This window comes from Mesoplodon mirus, assembly GCF_964341445.2.
Source record: "Mesoplodon mirus genome assembly, contig: SUPER_3_unloc_2, whole genome shotgun sequence".
Classification (NCBI taxonomy): domain Eukaryota; kingdom Metazoa; phylum Chordata; class Mammalia; order Artiodactyla; family Ziphiidae; genus Mesoplodon; species Mesoplodon mirus.
This window is the reverse complement of record NW_028295808.1, coordinates 2,391,223-2,411,287: the sequence shown is the minus strand read 5'-3', so window position 1 is coordinate 2,411,287 and position 20,065 is coordinate 2,391,223.

Below are 20,065 nucleotides of genomic sequence, written 5' to 3'. Positions count from 1 at the left end.
TACTGTCATCATGGGCACTGTCACCGTGAGCACTTTTACCATGAGCTCTGTCACCCTGGGCACTATCACCGTGAGTGTTGTGTACATGGACACTCTCACCATGAGCAATGTCAGAATGAATAATGTTACCCTGTGTATTGTCACCATGGGCACTGTCACCATTAGCATTACACCATGAGAATTGTGACTCTGGGCACTGTCACCATGGGCACATTCGCCATCAGCACTATCGCCGTGAACACTGTCACCGTGAGCCCTGTCACTGTGTGCAGTTTCAGCATACTCACTATCACCGTAAGCAATGTCACCATGAGCAATATCTCCACAGGCACTGTCACCATTTTGCACTGCCACCATGTGCAGTGTCACCATGGACACTTTTACCATGAGTACTGTCACCATGGGTAATATCACCATGGGCACTGTCACTGTGAGCACTGTCACTATGAGAATTGACACCATAGGCCCTGTCAACATGAGAACTGTCACCATCGGCACTGACAACATGGAGAACATCACCTTGAGCACTGTCAACATGAGCACTGTCACCATGAGCAATGTCACCATGGTCACATTCAATGTAAGAACTGTCACCACGGGGACTATCAACATTGGCAATGTCACAGTGGGGTTGTCACCATGAGCACTATCACCGTGGGCAATGTTTCCATGGGCAGTTTCACCATGAGCACTGTCACTATTGGCACTCTCAGCATGGGCATTGTCACAATGGGCACCATCAACGTGAGCACTGTCAACATGGGCCTTGTCACACTGGGTGTTATCAGCATGGGCACTGTCACTGTGGGCACTGTCCCAATGGGAAGTATCACCATGGGCTTTGTCAGCCTAGGCAGTGTCACTGTGGGCACGGACACCGTGACATCTATCACCATAAACACTGTAAACATGGGCACTGTCACCATGAGCACAGTCACCATGAGCATTGTCACAATGAGCACTGTTACTTATGGCACTGCCAACATGAGCACTGTCATTATGGGCATGACAACATGGACACTGTCACCCTAGGCACTCTCACCATAGGCATTATCACTGTGAGAATTGTGAACATGGACACTGTCTCCATGGGCATTATCACCATGTGCACTGTCACCATGAGTACTATCACCCAGGGTATTTTTACAATGGGCACTGTCACTGTGAGCACTACACCTTAAGAATTGTGACTATGGGCACTGTCACCATGGAAACTCTCACCATAGATCTATCACCATGAACACTGTCACCATGAACACTCTAACTGTGTGCAGTGTCACCATGCACACTGTCACAATAAGGACTATCACCATAAGCAAAGTCACCATGAGCAATGTCACCATGAGCAAAGTCACCAATTTGCACTGACACCATGTGCAGAGTAACCATGCGTTTTATCACCATAGGCACTTCTACCCTGAGAAATGTGACCATGCAGAATGTCTCTATGGGCACTGGCACCATGGGCACTATCACCGTGAGCACTGTCAGCATGTGCACTGTCACTATTTAGCACTGTCACCAGGTGAACTACCACCATGGGCACTGTCACGATGGGCACTATCACTGTGAGCACGGTTACCATGGGCACTGTAACAATGCACAGTGTCACCATCGGTACTGTCCCGATGGGAACTGCCACCAAGAACAGTGTCACCATTAGCACTGTCACCACGAGCACTGGCACCTGGGCACTGCTATTATGAGCACTGTCACCATGAGATCTGTCGCTATGAGAACTGCCACCATGGGTATTTTCAACATGAGTACTGTCACCATGGTATTGTCACCATTTGCACTGTCACCATGAACACTATTACCGTGAGCACTCTCACTGTGGTCACTGTCACCATGAGCACTGTCGCCATGGGTACTGGCACAATGTAGACAGACACCATGAGCACTGTCACCATGGGCACCATCAGTGTGAGCACTCTCACCATGGCCACTGTCACCTTGGGCACTGTTACCATGAGCACTGTCACCATAGGCAATGGCACCATGGGCCCTGTCATCATGGGCACTCTCACCATGGGCACTATCAGTGTGAGCAGTGTCACCATGGATACTGCAAACATGAGAACTGTCACCGTGAGTACTGTCACCATGAGTACAGTCCTCACGGGTTGTCACCATGTGCACTGTCACCGTGAGAACTGTCAACAGGGGCACTGTCACCATTTTTCACTGCCACCATGTGCAGTGTCACCATGGGCACTATCACCATGGAAAGTATCACCGTGAACACTGTCACCATGAACACTGCAACTGTGTGCAGTGTCAACATGCACACTGTCACCGTAAGGACTATCACTGTAAGCAAAGTCACTATGAGCAATGTCACCATGGGCACTGTCACCATGAGCACTTGATCACTGAGTACTGTCACCATGGGTAATATCACCATGGGCACTGTCACCGTGAGAACTATCACCGTGAGCAATGCCATGATGGGCACTGGCGCCGTGGGTCTTTTCACTATTAGCACTGAAACAATGTGCACTATCACTGTGAGAAATCTCACCGTGCTAACTGTCCCCAAGGGCACTGTCACAGAGGGAAAAGTCATCATGGGCACTGTCACAGTCAGTATTCTCACCATGGGCACTCTCATTGTGGGCAATGCCTCCGTGAGCACCATTACCATGAACACTGCTACCATGAACACTCTCATGATAAGAACTGTCACCATGGGCACAGACACCATGGGCACTCTCACGGTGTGCACTGTCACCAGGGGCACTGTCAAAATGGGCACTGTCACCATGAGCACTGGAACCATGGGCATTCTCACCATGGGCACTATCACCATGAGCAGTATTACCATGGGCACTCTCACTATTTTGCACTGCCACCAGATGCACCATAACCATGTGCACTGTCACCATGGGCAGTGTCACCATCGGTAGTCTAACCATGCGCACTTCCACCACGATCACTGCCACCAAGAGCACTGTCACCATGATCACTGCCACCATGAGCACTGTCACAAGAACTGCCAATATGAGAACTGCCACCATGGGCACTATCACCATGATTAGTGTCACCGTGGGTATTGTCACCTTGGGCACTGTCAACGTGAGAAATATCACCGTGAGCACTATCACCCTGAGCACTGTCACCAAGGGAACAGCTTCAATGCGGATGGTCACCATGAACACTGTCACACTGGGCACTATCACCGTGAGAACAGTCACCGTGGTCACTGTCACCATGAGCACATTTTCTGTGAGCTCGGTCACCCTTGGTATTGTCACCATTGGTGGTATCGCCGTGAGAGTTGTGAACATGGGCACTCTCACCATGGGCAATATAACCATGAATACTGTCACCCTGTGTATTTTCACCATGGGCACTGTCACTGTGAGCACTACACTGTGAGAGTTGTGACTATGGTCACTGTCACCATGGACACTCTCACCATGAGAACTATCACCATGAACACTGTCACCATGAACACTGTCACTGTGTGCAGGTTCATCATGTGCACTGTCACTGTAAGGACTATCACTGTAAGCAAAGTCACCATGAGCAATATCACCATGGGCACTGTCACCATTTTGCACTGCCACCATATGCAGTGGCACCATGGGTAATATCACCATAGCCACTTTCAACATGAGAAATGTAACCGTGTGGAATGTCGTTATGGGCACTGGCACCATGGGAATCATCACAGTGAGCACTGTCACAACAGGCACTATCAACATGAGAAATCTCACCAGGCTAACTGTCCACATGGGCACTGTCACCGTGAGAAGTGTCACCATGGGCACTGTCACCGTCGGCACTGTCATTGTGGGCACTGTCTCCATGGCCACTGCCACCGTGTGCTCTGTCACCATGAACTCTGTAACAATGCCCATTATCACCGTGTGCACTGTCACCATGGGCACTATCACCATGAGCACTGTCAGCATGTGCACTGTCACTATTTAGCACTGTCACCAAGTGAACTACCACCATGGGCACTGTCACAATGTTCACTATCACCGTGAACACGGTTACCATGGGCACTGTAACAATGCACAGTGTCACCATCAGTACTGTCCCAATGGGGACTGCCACCAAGAACACTGTCACCATTAGCATTGTCACGACGAGCACTGGCACCTTGGCACTGCTATTATGAGCACTGTCACCATGAGATCTGTCGCTATGAGAACTGCCACCATGGGTATTTTCAACATGAGTACTGTCACCATGGGTATTGTCACCATGGGCACTGTCACCGTGAGCACTACACCGTGAGAATTGTGACTATGGGCACTGTCACCATGGGCACATTCACGATCGGCACTATCGCCATGAACACTGTCACCATGAGCACTATCACTGTGTGCAGTTTCACAATACACACTATCACCGTAGGGAATATCACCATAAGCAATGTCACCATGAGCAAGATCACCATGGGCACTGTCACCATTTTGCACTGCCACCATGTGCAGTGTCACCATGGGCAATTTCACTATGAGAACTGTCACCATGGGAAATATCACCGTGGGCACTGTCACCATGAGCACTGTCACTATGAGAATTTACACCATTGGTCCTGTCAACATGAGAACTGTCACCATCGGCACTGTCAACATGGAGACCATCACCTTGAGCACTGTCAACATGAGTACTGTCACCATGAGCAATGTCACCATGGTCACATTTAATGTAAGAACTGTCACCACGGGGACTATCACCATTGGCAATGTCACGGGCTTGTCACCATGAGCACTATCACCATGGGCGATGTCTCCATGGGCAGTTTCACCATGAGCACTGTCACTATTGGCACTCTCACAATGGGCACCATCACCGTGAGCAGTGTCACCATGGGCCTTGTCACACTGGGTGCTTTTAGCATGGGCACTGTCACCGTGGGCACTGTCTCAATGAGAAGTATAACCATGGGCTTTGTCAGCCTAGGCAGTGTCACTGTGGGCACGGACATCGTGACATCTATCACCATAAACACTGTAAACATGGGCACTGTCACCATGATCACGGTCACCATGAGCATTGATACAATGAGCACTGTTATTTATGGCACTGCCAACATGAGCACTGTCACCATGGGCAAGACACCATGGGCACTGCCACCATGGGCATTGTCACCCTAGGCACTCTCAACATAGGCATTATCACTATGAGAATTGTGAACATGGACACTGTCTCCATGGGCATTAACACCATTAGCACTGTCACCATGAGTACTGTCAGCATGTGCACTGTCACTATTTAGCACTGTCACCAGGTGAACTACCACCATGGGCACTATCACGATGTGCACTATCACCATGAGCACGGTTACCATAGGCACTGTAACAATGTGCAGTGTCACCATCGGTACTGTCTCCATAGGAACTGCCACCAACAGCACTGTCACCATTAACACTGTCACCACCTTGGGACTGTTATTATGAGCATGGTCAGCATGAGAACTGTCGCTGTGAGAACTGCCACCATAGGTATTTTCAACAAGAGTACTGTCACCGTGGGTATTGTCATCATTTGCACTGTCACCATGAGCACTATTACCGTGAGCACTCTCACTGTGGTCACTGACACCATGAGCACTGTTGCCATGGGTACTGGCACAATGCGGACTGGCACCATGAACCCTGTCACTGTGGCCACTATCAATGTGAGCACTCTCACCGTGGTCACTGTCACCATGGGCACTGTTACCAGGAGACCTGTAACCATGGTCACATTCAACATAAGAGCTGTCACCATGGGGACTATCACCTTCGGCACTGTCACCATGGGCACTGTCACCATGAGCACTGTCACCATGGGCCTTGTCACACTGGGCGCTGTCACCGTGAGCACTGCCACAATGGGAAGTATCACCATGGGATTTGTCAGCCTGAGCACTGTCCCCGTGGGCACTGACACCATGACATCTATCACCATAAACACTGTAACAAGGGAACGGTCACCATGAGCACTGCCACAATGGGCCCTGTTATTTATGGCACTGCCAACATGAGCACTGTCACCATGAGCACTGTCACAATGGCCATGACACCATGGGCCCTGTCACCATGGGTATTGTCACCCTAGGTAATCTCGCCATAGGCATTGTCACTGTGAGAATCGTGAACATGGGCAATGTCACCATAAGCACTGTCACCATGAGTACTGTCACCCTGGGTATTTCCACTATGGGCACTGTCACTGTGAGCACTACACCATGAGAATTGTGACTATGGGCACTGTCAACATGGACACTCTCACCATGGGAACTATCACCGTGAACACTGTCAGCATGAACACTGTCACTGTGTGCAGTGTCACCATGCACAATGTCACCATAAGGACTATCACCGTAAGCAAAGTCACCATGAGCAATGTCACCATGGGCACGGTCACCATTTTGCACTGCCACCATGTGCAGTGTCACCATGGGTAATATCACCATAGGCACTTTCACAGTGAGAAATGTGACCATGCGGAGTGTCTCAATGGGCACTGGCACCATGGGCATTGTCACTGTGAGCACTGTCACAACGGGCACTATCACTATGAAAAATCTCACCATGCTAACTGTCCCCATGGGCACTATCACCGTGAGAAGTGTCACCATGGGCACTGTCACTGTTGGCACTGTCACCATGAACACTGTCACCATGGCTACTATCACTGTGAGAACAGTCACCATGGGCACTGTCAACATGGAGACTATCACCTTGAGCCCTGTCACCATGAGATATTTCAAGAGGGTCACTTTCACCATGAGAACTGTCAACACGGGGACTCTCACCATTGACACTGACTCCAAGGGGTTTTCACGATGAGCACTATCACCATGGGCAGTGTCTCCATGGGAAGGTTCACCATGAGCACTCTCACTATTGGCACTATCACCATCGGCACCGTCATCATCGGCACGGTCTCCGTGAGCACTGTCACAATGGGCATTGTCACACTGGGTGCTTTCACCATGGGCACTGTCACCATTCCACTCTCACCATGGACACTGTGATCTTGGTCACTGCCACCATGGGCTCTGTCACCGTGGGCACTGTCACAATGGGAAGTATAACCATGGGCTTTGTCAGCATGGGCGCTGTCACCGTGGGCATGGCCACCATGACATCTATCACCATAAGCACTGTAAACTTGGGCCCTGTCACCATGAGCACGGTTACCATGAGCACTGCCACAATGAGAACTGTCACTTATGGCACTGTCCACATGAGGAGTGTCACCATGATCACTGTCACCATGGAAAGGAAACCCTGGGCACTGTCACCATGAGCACTCTCACCATGGGAATTGTCACCTTAGGTACAGTCACCATGGGCACTGTCACCGTGAGCACTTTTACCATGAGCTCTGTAACCCTGGGCACTATCACCGTGAGTGTTGTGTACATGGACACTCTCACCATGAGCAATGTCACCATGAATACTGTCACCCTGTGCATTGTCACCATGGGCACTGTCACCATGAGCATTACACCGTGAGAATTGTGACTCTGGGCACTGTCACCATGGGCACATGTGCCATCGGCACTATCGCCGTGAACACTGTCACCATGAGCACTGTCACTGTGTGCAGTTTCAGCATACACACTGTCACCGTAAGCAATGTCACCATGAGCAATATCTCCATGGGCATTGTCACCATTTTGCACTGCCACCACGTGCAGTGTCACCATGGACACTTTTACCGTGAGTACTGTCACCATGGGTAATATCACCATGGGCAATGTCACCCTGAGCACTATTACAGTGAGCACTATCACCATGAGCACTCTCACTGTGGTCACTGTCACCATGAGCACTGTCGCCATGGGTACTGGCACAATGCGGACTGGCACCATGAGCCCTGTCACCGTGGCCACTATCACTGTGAGCACTCTCACCGTGGTCACTGTCACCATTGGCACTGTTACTAGGAGCACTGTCACCATGGTCACATTCAACGTAAGAGCTGTCAACACGGAGACTATCACCATTGGCACTGTCACCATGGGGTTGTCACCATGAGCACTATCACCATGGGCGATGTCTCCATGGGCAGTTTCACCATGAGCACTGTCACTATTGGCACTCTCACCATCGGCACTGTCACCATGGGCACTGTCACCGTGAGCACTGTCACCATGGGCCTTGTCACACTGGGCGCTGTCACCATGGGCACTGTCACCATGAGCACTGTCACAATGGGAAGTATCACCAACGGATTTGTCAGCCTGAGCACTGTCCCTGTGGGCACTGACCCCGTGACATCTATCACCATAAACACTGTAAACATGGGCACTGTCACCATGAGCATGGTCACCATGAGCACTGTCACAACGGGCACTATCACCGTGAGAAATCTCACCATGCTAACTCTCCCCATGGGCACTGTCACCGTGAGAAGTGTCACCATGGGCACTATCACGGTGAGAACAGTCACCATGGTCACTGTCACCATGGGCACTGTCATTAAGAGCATTATCACCCTAAGCACTGTCACTGTGAGAACAGTCACCATGAGCACTGTCAACATGGAAACTATCACCTTGAGCCATGTCACCATGAGCACTGTCACCATGAGATATTTCAACAGGGTCACTTTCACCGTGAGAACTGTGAACACGGGGATTCTCACCATTGACACTGCCTCCGAGGGGTAATCACGATGAGCACTATCACCATGGGCAGTGTCTCCATGGGCAGTTTCACCATGAGCACTCTCACTATTGGCACTATCACCATCGGCACTGTCATCATCGGCACGGTCACCGTGAGCACTGTCACAATGGGCGTTGTCACACTGGGTGCTGTCACCATGGGCACAGTCACCATTCCACTCTCACCATGGGCACTGTGATCTTGGTCACTGTCACCATGGACTCTCTCACCGTGGGCACTGTCACAATGTGAAGTATCACCATGGGCTTTGTCAGCGTGGGCACTGTCACTGTGGGCATGGCCACCATGACATCTATCACCATAAGCACTGTAATCTTGGGCCCTATCACCATGAGCACGGTTACCATGAGCACTGCCACAATGAGAACTGTCACTTATGGCACTGTCCACATGAGGAGTGTCACCATGATCACTGTCACCATGGGCAGGACACCCTGGGTATTGTCACCATGGGCACTGTCACCATGAGCCCACTCACCATGGGAATTGTCAACTTAGGTACTGTCATCATGGGCACTGTCACCGTGAGCACTTTTACCATGAGCTCTGTCACCCTGGGCACTATCACCGTGAGTGTTGTGTACATGGACACTCTCACCATGAGCAATGTCAGAATGAATAATGTTACCCTGTGTATTGTCACCATGGGCACTGTCACCATTAGCATTACACCATGAGAATTGTGACTCTGGGCACTGTCACCATGGGCACATTCGCCATCGGCACTATCGCCAAGAACACTGTCACCGTGAGCCCTGTCACTGTGTGCAGTTTCAGCATACTCACTATCACCGTAAGCAATGTCACCATGAGCAATATCTCCACAGGCACTGTCACCATTTTGCACTGCCACCATGTGCAGTGTCACCATGGACACTTTTACCATGAGTACTGTCACCATGGGTAATATCACCATGGGCACTGTCACTGTGAGCACTGTCACTATGAGAATTGACACCATAGGCCCTGTCAACATGAGAACTGTCACCATCGGCACTGACAACATGGAGAACATCACCTTGAGCACTGTCAACATGAGCACTGTCACCATGAGCAATGTCACCATGGTCACATTCAATGTAAGAACTGTCACCACGGGGACTATCAACATTGGCAATGTCACAGTGGGGTTGTCACCATGAGCACTATCACCGTGGGCAATGTTTCCATGGGCAGTTTCACCATGAGCACTGTCACTATTGGCACTCTCAGCATGGGCATTGTCACAATGGGCACCATCAACGTGAGCACTGTCAACATGGGCCTTGTCACACTGGGTGTTATCAGCATGGGCACTGTCACTGTGGGCACTGTCCCAATGGGAAGTATCACCATGGGCTTTGTCAGCCTAGGCAGTGTCACTGTGGGCACGGACACCGTGACATCTATCACCATAAACACTGTAAACATGGGCACTGTCACCATGAGCACAGTCACCATGAGCATTGTCACAATGAGCACTGTTACTTATGGCACTGCCAACATGAGCACTGTCATTATGGGCATGACAACATGGACACTGTCACCCTAGGCACTCTCACCATAGGCATTATCACTGTGAGAATTGTGAACATGGACACTGTCTCCATGGGCATTATCACCATGTGCACTGTCACCATGAGTACTATCACCCAGGGTATTTTTACAATGGGCACTGTCACTGTGAGCACTACACCTTAAGAATTGTGACTATGGGCACTGTCACCATGGAAACTCTCACCATAGATCTATCACCATGAACACTGTCACCATGAACACTCTAACTGTGTGCAGTGTCACCATGCACACTGTCACAATAAGGACTATCACCATAAGCAAAGTCACCATGAGCAATGTCACCATGAGCAAAGTCACCAATTTGCACTGACACCATGTGCAGAGTAACCATGCGTTTTATCACCATAGGCACTTCTACCCTGAGAAATGTGACCATGCAGAATGTCTCTATGGGCACTGGCACCATGGGCACTATCACCGTGAGCACTGTCAGCATGTGCACTGTCACTATTTAGCACTGTCACCAGGTGAACTACCACCATGGGCACTGTCACGATGGGCACTATCACTGTGAGCACGGTTACCATGGGCACTGTAACAATGCACAGTGTCACCATCGGTACTGTCCCGATGGGAACTGCCACCAAGAACAGTGTCACCATTAGCACTGTCACCACGAGCACTGGCACCTGGGCACTGCTATTATGAGCACTGTCACCATGAGATCTGTCGCTATGAGAACTGCCACCATGGGTATTTTCAACATGAGTACTGTCACCATGGTATTGTCACCATTTGCACTGTCACCATGAACACTATTACCGTGAGCACTCTCACTGTGGTCACTGTCACCATGAGCACTGTCGCCATGGGTACTGGCACAATGTAGACAGACACCATGAGCACTGTCACCATGGGCACCATCAGTGTGAGCACTCTCACCATGGCCACTGTCACCTTGGGCACTGTTACCATGAGCACTGTCACCATAGGCAATGGCACCATGGGCCCTGTCATCATGGGCACTCTCACCATGGGCACTATCAGTGTGAGCAGTGTCACCATGGATACTGCAAACATGAGAACTGTCACCGTGAGTACTGTCACCATGAGTACAGTCCTCACGGGTTGTCACCATGTGCACTGTCACCGTGAGAACTGTCAACAGGGGCACTGTCACCATTTTTCACTGCCACCATGTGCAGTGTCACCATGGGCACTATCACCATGGAAAGTATCACCGTGAACACTGTCACCATGAACACTGCAACTGTGTGCAGTGTCAACATGCACACTGTCACCGTAAGGACTATCACTGTAAGCAAAGTCACTATGAGCAATGTCACCATGGGCACTGTCACCATGAGCACTTGATCACTGAGTACTGTCACCATGGGTAATATCACCATGGGCACTGTCACCGTGAGAACTATCACCGTGAGCAATGCCATGATGGGCACTGGCGCCGTGGGTCTTTTCACTATTAGCACTGAAACAATGTGCACTATCACTGTGAGAAATCTCACCGTGCTAACTGTCCCCAAGGGCACTGTCACAGAGGGAAAAGTCATCATGGGCACTGTCACAGTCAGTATTCTCACCATGGGCACTCTCATTGTGGGCAATGCCTCCGTGAGCACCATTACCATGAACACTGCTACCATGAACACTCTCATGATAAGAACTGTCACCATGGGCACAGACACCATGGGCACTCTCACGGTGTGCACTGTCACCAGGGGCACTGTCAAAATGGGCACTGTCACCATGAGCACTGGAACCATGGGCATTCTCACCATGGGCACTATCACCATGAGCAGTATTACCATGGGCACTCTCACTATTTTGCACTGCCACCAGATGCACCATAACCATGTGCACTGTCACCATGGGCAGTGTCACCATCGGTAGTCTAACCATGCGCACTTCCACCACGATCACTGCCACCAAGAGCACTGTCACCATGATCACTGCCACCATGAGCACTGTCACAAGAACTGCCAATATGAGAACTGCCACCATGGGCACTATCACCATGATTAGTGTCACCGTGGGTATTGTCACCTTGGGCACTGTCAACGTGAGAAATATCACCGTGAGCACTATCACCCTGAGCACTGTCACCAAGGGAACAGCTTCAATGCGGATGGTCACCATGAACACTGTCACACTGGGCACTATCACCGTGAGAACAGTCACCGTGGTCACTGTCACCATGAGCACATTTTCTGTGAGCTCGGTCACCCTTGGTATTGTCACCATTGGTGGTATCGCCGTGAGAGTTGTGAACATGGGCACTCTCACCATGGGCAATATAACCATGAATACTGTCACCCTGTGTATTTTCACCATGGGCACTGTCACTGTGAGCACTACACTGTGAGAGTTGTGACTATGGTCACTGTCACCATGGACACTCTCACCATGAGAACTATCACCATGAACACTGTCACCATGAACACTGTCACTGTGTGCAGGTTCATCATGTGCACTGTCACTGTAAGGACTATCACTGTAAGCAAAGTCACCATGAGCAATATCACCATGGGCACTGTCACCATTTTGCACTGCCACCATATGCAGTGGCACCATGGGTAATATCACCATAGCCACTTTCAACATGAGAAATGTAACCGTGTGGAATGTCGTTATGGGCACTGGCACCATGGGAATCATCACAGTGAGCACTGTCACAACAGGCACTATCAACATGAGAAATCTCACCAGGCTAACTGTCCACATGGGCACTGTCACCGTGAGAAGTGTCACCATGGGCACTGTCACTGTCGGCACTGTCACCATGGGCACTGTCATTATGGGCACTGTCTCCATGGCCACTGCCACCGTGTGCTCTGTCACCATGAACTCTGTAACAATGCCCATTATCACCGTGTGCACTGTCACTATTTAGCACTGTCACCAAGTGAACTACCACCATGGGCACTGTCACAATGTTCACTATCACCGTGAGCACGGTTACCATGGGCACTGTAACAATGCACAGTGTCACCATCAGTACTGTCCCAATGGGGACTGCCACCAAGAACACTGTCACCATTAGCATTGTCACGACGAGCACTGGCACCTTGGCACTGCTATTATGAGCACTGTCACCATGAGATCTGTCGCTATGAGAACTGCCACCATGGGTATTTTCAACATGAGTACTGTCACCATGGGTATTGTCACCATGGGCACTGTCACCGTGAGCACTACACCGTGAGAATTGTGACTATGGGCACTGTCACCATGGGCACATTCACGATCGGCACTATCGCCATGAACACTGTCACCATGAGCACTATCACTGTGTGCAGTTTCACAATACACACTATCACCGTAGGGAATATCACCATAAGCAATGTCACCATGAGCAAGATCACCATGGGCACTGTCACCATTTTGCACTGCCACCATGTGCAGTGTCACCATGGGCAATTTCACTATGAGAACTGTCACCATGGGAAATATCACCGTGGGCACTGTCACCATGAGCACTGTCACTATGAGAATTTACACCATTGGTCCTGTCAACATGAGAACTGTCACCATCGGCACTGTCAACATGGAGACCATCACCTTGAGCACTGTCAACATGAGTACTGTCACCATGAGCAATGTCACCATGGTCACATTTAATGTAAGAACTGTCACCACGGGGACTATCACCGTTGGCAATGTCACGGGCTTGTCACCATGAGCACTATCACCATGGGCGATGTCTCCATGGGCAGTTTCACCATGAGCACTGTCACTATTGGCACTCTCACAATGGGCACCATCACCGTGAGCAGTGTCACCATGGGCCTTGTCACACTGGGTGCTTTTAGCATGGGCACTGTCACCGTGGGCACTGTCTCAATGAGAAGTATAACCATGGGCTTTGTCAGCCTAGGCAGTGTCACTGTGGGCACGGACATCGTGACATCTATCACCATAAACACTGTAAACATGGGCACTGTCACCATGATCACGGTCACCATGAGCATTGATACAATGAGCACTGTTATTTATGGCACTGCCAACATGAGCACTGTCACCATGGGCAAGACACCATGGGCACTGCCACCATGGGCATTGTCACCCTAGGCACTCTCAACATAGGCATTATCACTATGAGAATTGTGAACATGGACACTGTCTCCATGGGCATTAACACCATTAGCACTGTCACCATGAGTACTGTCAGCATGTGCACTGTCACTATTTAGCACTGTCACCAGGTGAACTACCACCATGGGCACTATCACGATGTGCACTATCACCATGAGCACGGTTACCATAGGCACTGTAACAATGTGCAGTGTCACCATCGGTACTGTCTCCATAGGAACTGCCACCAACAGCACTGTCACCATTAACACTGTCACCACCTTGGGACTGTTATTATGAGCATGGTCAGCATGAGAACTGTCGCTGTGAGAACTGCCACCATAGGTATTTTCAACAAGAGTACTGTCACCGTGGGTATTGTCATCATTTGCACTGTCACCATGAGCACTATTACCGTGAGCACTCTCACTGTGGTCACTGACACCATGAGCACTGTTGCCATGGGTACTGGCACAATGCGGACTGGCACCATGAACCCTGTCACTGTGGCCACTATCAATGTGAGCACTCTCACCGTGGTCACTGTCACCATGGGCACTGTTACCAGGAGACCTGTAACCATGGTCACATTCAACATAAGAGCTGTCACCATGGGGACTATCACCTTCGGCACTGTCACCATGGGCACTGTCACCATGAGCACTGTCACCATGGGCCTTGTCACACTGGGCGCTGTCACCGTGAGCACTGCCACAATGGGAAGTATCACCATGGGATTTGTCAGCCTGAGCACTGTCCCCGTGGGCACTGACACCATGACATCTATCACCATAAACACTGTAACAAGGGAACGGTCACCATGAGCACTGCCACAATGGGCCCTGTTATTTATGGCACTGCCAACATGAGCACTGTCACCATGAGCACTGTCACAATGGCCATGACACCATGGGCCCTGTCACCATGGGTATTGTCACCCTAGGTAATCTCGCCATAGGCATTGTCACTGTGAGAATCGTGAACATGGGCAATGTCACCATAAGCACTGTCACCATGAGTACTGTCACCCTGGGTATTTCCACTATGGGCACTGTCACTGTGAGCACTACACCATGAGAATTGTGACTATGGGCACTGTCAACATGGACACTCTCACCATGGGAACTATCACCGTGAACACTGTCAGCATGAACACTGTCACTGTGTGCAGTGTCACCATGCACAATGTCACCGTAAGGACTATCACCGTAAGCAAAGTCACCATGAGCAATGTCACCATGGGCACGGTCACCATTTTGCACTGCCACCATGTGCAGTGTCACCATGGGTAATATCACCATAGGCACTTTCACAGTGAGAAATGTGACCATGCGGAGTGTCTCAATGGGCACTGGCACCATGGGCATTGTCACTGTGAGCACTGTCACAACGGGCACTATCACTATGAAAAATCTCACCATGCTAACTGTCCCCATGGGCACTATCACCGTGAGAAGTGTCACCATGGGCACTGTCACTGTTGGCACTGTCACCATGAACACTGTCACCATGGCTACTATCACTGTGAGAACAGTCACCATGGGCACTGTCAACATGGAGACTATCACCTTGAGCCCTGTCACCATGAGATATTTCAAGAGGGTCACTTTCACCATGAGAACTGTCAACACGGGGACTCTCACCATTGACACTGACTCCAAGGGGTTTTCACGATGAGCACTATCACCATGGGCAGTGTCTCCATGGGAAGGTTCACCATGAGCACTCTCACTATTGGCACTATCACCATCGGCACCGTCATCATCGGCACGGTCTCCGTGAGCACTGTCACAATGGGCATTGTCACACTGGGTGCTTTCACCATGGGCACTGTCACCATTCCACTCTCACCATGGACACTGTGATCTTGGTCACTGCCACCATGGGCTCTGTCACCGTGGGCACTGTCACAATGGGAAGTATAACCATGGGCTTTGTCAGCATGGGCGCTGTCACCGTGGGCATGGCCACCATGACATCTATCACCATAAGCACTGTAAACTTGGGCCCTGTCACCATGAGCACGGTTACCATGAGCACTGCCACAATGAGAACTGTCACTTATGGCACTGTCCACATGAGGAGTGTCACCATGATCACTGTCACCATGGAAAGGAAACCCTGGGCACTGTCACCATGAGCACTCTCACCATGGGAATTGTCACCTTAGGTACAGTCACCATGGGCACTGTCACCGTGAGCACTTTTACCATGAGCTCTGTAACCCTGGGCACTATCACCGTGAGTGTTGTGTACATGGACACTCTCACCATGAGCAATGTCACCATGAATACTGTCACCCTGTGCATTGTCACCATGGGCACTGTCACCATGAGCATTACACCGTGAGAATTGTGACTCTGGGCACTGTCACCATGGGCACATGTGCCATCGGCACTATCGCCGTGAACACTGTCACCATGAGCACTGTCACTGTGTGCAGTTTCAGCATACACACTGTCACCGTAAGCAATGTCACCATGAGCAATATCTCCATGGGCATTGTCACCATTTTGCACTGCCACCACGTGCAGTGTCACCATGGACACTTTTACCGTGAGTACTGTCACCATGGGTAATATCACCATGGGCAATGTCACCCTGAGCACTATTACAGTGAGCACTATCACCATGAGCACTCTCACTGTGGTCACTGTCACCATGAGCACTGTCGCCATGGGTACTGGCACAATGCGGACTGGCACCATGAGCCCTGTCACCGTGGCCACTATCACTGTGAGCACTCTCACCGTGGTCACTGTCACCATTGGCACTGTTACTAGGAGCACTGTCACCATGGTCACATTCAACGTAAGAGCTGTCAACACGGAGACTATCACCATTGGCACTGTCACCATGGGGTTGTCACCATGAGCACTATCACCATGGGCGATGTCTCCATGGGCAGTTTCACCATGAGCACTGTCACTATTGGCACTCTCACCATCGGCACTGTCACCATGGGCACTGTCACCGTGAGCACTGTCACCATGGGCCTTGTCACACTGGGCGCTGTCACCATGGGCACTGTCACCATGAGCACTGTCACAATGGGAAGTATCACCAACGGATTTGTCAGCCTGAGCACTGTCCCTGTGGGCACTGACCCCGTGACATCTATCACCATAAACACTGTAAACATGGGCACTGTCACCATGAGCATGGTCACCATGAGCACTGTCACAACGGGCACTATCACCGTGAGAAATCTCACCATGCTAACTCTCCCCATGGGCACTGTCACCGTGAGAAGTGTCACCATGGGCACTATCACGGTGAGAACAGTCACCATGGTCACTGTCACCATGGGCACTGTCATTAAGAGCATTATCACCCTAAGCACTGTCACTGTGAGAACAGTCACCATGAGCACTGTCAACATGGAAACTATCACCTTGAGCCATGTCACCATGAGCACTGTCACCATGAGATATTTCAACAGGGTCACTTTCACCGTGAGAACTGTGAACACGGGGATTCTCACCATTGACACTGCCTCCGAGGGGTAATCACGATGAGCACTATCACCATGGGCAGTGTCTCCATGGGCAGTTTCACCATGAGCACTCTCACTATTGGCACTATCACCATCGGCACTGTCATCATCGGCACGGTCACCGTGAGCACTGTCACAATGGGCGTTGTCACACTGGGTGCTGTCACCATGGGCACAGTCACCATTCCACTCTCACCATGGGCACTGTGATCTTGGTCACTGTCACCATGGACTCTCTCACCGTGGGCACTGTCACAATGTGAAGTATCACCATGGGCTTTGTCAGCGTGGGCACTGTCACCGTGGGCATGGCCACCATGACATCTATCACCATAAGCACTGTAATCTTGGGCCCTATCACCATGAGCACGGTTACCATGAGCACTGCCACAATGAGAACTGTCACTTATGGCACTGTCCACATGAGGAGTGTCACCATGATCACTGTCACCATGGGCAGGACACCCTGGGTATTGTCACCATGGGCACTGTCACCATGAGCCCACTCACCATGGGAATTGTCAACTTAGGTACTGTCATCATGGGCACTGTCACCGTGAGCACTTTTACCATGAGCTCTGTCACCCTGGGCACTATCACCGTGAGTGTTGTGTACATGGACACTCTCACCATGAGCAATGTCAGAATGAATAATGTTACCCTGTGTATTGTCACCATGGGCACTGTCACCATTAGCATTACACCATGAGAATTGTGACTCTGGGCACTGTCACCATGGGCACATTCGCCATCGGCACTATCGCCAAGAACACTGTCACCGTGAGCCCTGTCACTGTGTGCAGTTTCAGCATACTCACTATCACCGTAAGCAATGTCACCATGAGCAATATCTCCACAGGCACTGTCACCATTTTGCACTGCCACCATGTGCAGTGTCACCATGGACACTTTTACCATGAGTACTGTCACCATGGGTAATATCACCATGGGCACTGTCACTGTGAGCACTGTCACTATGAGAATTGACACCATAGGCCCTGTCAACATGAGAACTGTCACCATCGGCACTGACAACATGGAGAACATCACCTTGAGCACTGTCAACATGAGCACTGTCACCATGAGCAATGTCACCATGGTCACATTCAATGTAAGAACTGTCACCACGGGGACTATCAACATTGGCAATGTCACAGTGGGGTTGTCACCATGAGCACTATCACCGTGGGCAATGTTTCCATGGGCAGTTTCACCATGAGCACTGTCACTATTGGCACTCTCAGCATGGGCATTGTCACAATGGGCACCATCAACGTGAGCACTGTCAACATGGGCCTTGTCACACTGGGTGTTATCAGCATGGGCACTGTCACTGTGGGCACTGTCCCAATGGGAAGTATCACCATGGGCTTTGTCAGCCTAGGCAGTGTCACTGTGGGCACGGACACCGTGACATCTATCACCATAAACACTGTAAACATGGGCACTGTCACCATGAGCACAGTCACCATGAGCATTGTCACAATGAGCACTGTTACTTATGGCACTGCCAACATGAGCACTGTCATTATGGGCATGACAACATGGACACTGTCACCCTAGGCACTCTCACCATAGGCATTATCACTGTGAGAATTGTGAACATGGACACTGTCTCCATGGGCATTATCACCATGTGCACTGTCACCATGAGTACTATCACCCAGGGTATTTTTACAATGGGCACTGTCACTGTGAGCACTACACCTTAAGAATTGTGACTATGGGCACTGTCACCATGGAAACTCTCACCATAGATCTATCACCATGAACACTGTCACCATGAACACTCTAACTGTGTGCAGTGTCACCATGCACACTGTCACAATAAGGACTATCACCATAAGCAAAGTCACCATGAGCAATGTCACCATGAGCAAAGTCACCAATTTGCACTGACACCATGTGCAGAGTAACCATGCGTTTTATCACCATAGGCACTTCTACCCTGAGAAATGTGACCATGCAGAATGTCTCTATGGGCACTGGCACCATGGGCACTATCACCGTGAGCACTGTCAGCATGTGCACTGTCACTATTTAGCACTGTCACCAGGTGAACTACCACCATGGGCACTGTCACGATGGGCACTATCACTGTGAGCACGGTTACCATGGGCACTGTAACAATGCACAGTGTCACCATCGGTACTGTCCCGATGGGAACTGCCACCAAGAACAGTGTCACCATTAGCACTGTCACCACGAGCACTGGCACCTGGGCACTGCTATTATGAGCACTGTCACCATGAGATCTGTCGCTATGAGAACTGCCACCATGGGTATTTTCAACATGAGTACTGTCACCATGGTATTGTCACCATTTGCACTG